Source organism: Leuciscus leuciscus (assembly GCF_965113295.1).
Source record: "Leuciscus leuciscus genome assembly, chromosome: 21".
In the NCBI taxonomy this organism is placed as follows: Eukaryota; Metazoa; Chordata; class Actinopteri; order Cypriniformes; family Leuciscidae; genus Leuciscus; species Leuciscus leuciscus.
The window spans coordinates 32,460,710-32,462,911 of NC_138745.1; the positions used below are offsets into that span (position 1 = coordinate 32,460,710).

Consider the following 2,202-nt stretch of genomic DNA (forward strand, 5'->3'; position numbering starts at 1 on the left):
TATCTATCTATCTCAGTGTGTATATATCTATCCATCCATCCATCCATCCATCACCTGCGATTTTGCAATTCAAATATTTTTTTTTATTTTTTTTATTTGAGCATTCATAAAAAATTATTGAGATCTTGAAAACTGCATGTATAGTGATAAAACATAACAATTATTCAAAATAATTCAAAAAAATCATTTATGAAAAGCATCACCTTTAAAAATAAGTTTGAATAATTAGTTATGTATCTATATTCTGATCCTCCATCAGTGTTTTATCAGCTCATAGGTTTCATTAGGAAATTGCAATTCATGTTAAACAGACAGATGCTAATTCTACCAAATGCATGCAGATGTCGTTTACAGTGTGTCTGGTCTCATCTGTGCATGTGGAGATCTGGGAAAGTCCATCTGGAGGGTTGAAGATGTGCCCAAAGGACAAGGAGTCCTGCTTCATATGCTGAATGCCTCTGGGAGTGAATGTGTTAAACACTTTACAGACAGAATGGGTCATATAAAAGCACAATAGCTGAATAGCTGAAGTCTAAGAATAGCCTGAGGAAAGAGGGTTTGCATTTCATCTAATCTAACAGATACATGATTCATCTCCATTCATACCTGTCTGAAGAGATGATCTCGCCACTTTTTATGTGCACATTTAAATGGATCCATAAAATATACATTGTCAACAACTGTGTAATATCTCAGTCAAAACAATAAAAGCACCGACAGCAACAGCCATCAATCATAAATTTCATGACCAGTTTTAGCAGGAAAGTGCATGTGTGAAACTCAATAAACTGTTTATTTCCATATCAAAAGCTCTTTCTAAATTCACATCATGTAGCAAAAATGATTTATTTTTCCCCTGCATGTTTTCTAGTTAGGAGTTTCAAAGAAGCTTCAAAGACCATGATCGTAAAAGACATCTACTTCTCACTTCCTTATTTCTGAAAGCACAAAGGACTCGTATCTGTGAGCCACAGCCCATATTCCGGAGCATTTTCTTCCTGGGTTTCTCTTTGATTGTAATGCAATGGCATTTCTTGTGGCAGATGTAACAGAGTGAGATGGAAGAACCAGCCGGAGGCAAAAACCTAGATTTTAGCATTATCTCTCTCGTCCACAGCAGAGGTGAATTTTAGCAGAGAGAGAGAGAGAGAGAGAGAGAGAGAGAGAGAGAGAGAGAGAGAGAGAGAGAGAGAGAGAGAGAGAGAGAGAGAGAGAGAGAGAGAGAGAGAGAGAGAGAGAGAGAGAGGAGCTCAGTGCCAGTGCATCTATTTGCCAGGTTAAACAATCATGAATGTCTATTAGTTTAGTTTCTAAAACAACAAGCTCAGCTGTTCAATTCTGTGCTAGACCTCACTATTGCTTTACAACTTCAGAAAAAACTTTTTTAGTAACCATTTTAATATGTACTAGACACTTAAATATAAAAAAAAAACATGACAATTCAGATTTTTTTTTTACAAATATGATTTATATGATTTTTATTTATCTACCTACATCTTTATTTTTTACTAAATTATTATAATTTTTATTCATATTAACACAACAAATATACTATATATATATATATATAAAATCATTAAAGAGTAAAAATATATGCTATTTTAGAGTATTTAAAAATTATTAGCCTGCGCATTTCTATATATTTATATTTTGACAGAAAACTAGAGGAAGAACTTTGAAATACTGTCTAGTATAACATAAAAATCCTACTAGTAATATAATATAACAATAATATTTTATATATCATTTTCATTTCCGTAGATGTAAAATAAGTGTGTTATTTGCTAACTTTTTTGGATTTATGCAAATATGAAAATCAATATACTTGACTATATTTATTATAAATACTTATTCAATACTTTATAATATTTATATTATCTATCTATCTATCTATCTATCTATCTATCTATCTATCTATCTATCTATCTATCTATCTATCTATCTATCTATCTATCTATCTATCTATCTATCTATCTATCTATCTATCTATCCATCTAATATATATATATTTGCACTTTACAATCACCCTTTCCCGCACATTATAAGCAAACAATCTATAGACTTAAAGCTAACCATATTCAAAAGTATAAGCACACATCAGGCTTACCTTGAGCTTGAGGCCGTTCAGAGGCACTTATTTACCTCAGAATCCATCGTGGTAATTTATTTTCAATGAACATAAAAAGATGCAGAAACATCCTC

General features: G+C 31.8%; 1 protein-coding gene across 1 annotated transcript in view; it reads right to left on the reverse strand.

Annotated features, from left to right (window-relative positions):
• Positions 1-13, reverse strand: part of dpysl4 (dihydropyrimidinase like 4) — a 16,208-nt gene extending 16,195 nt beyond the window's left edge. The window contains exon 1 of the mRNA XM_082151910.1: positions 1-13. This exon is cut by the window's left edge and continues 1,062 nt beyond it. The gene's annotated coding sequence lies outside the window, so the exon portion shown is untranslated.
• Positions 14-2,202: the final 2,189 nt, after the last annotated feature.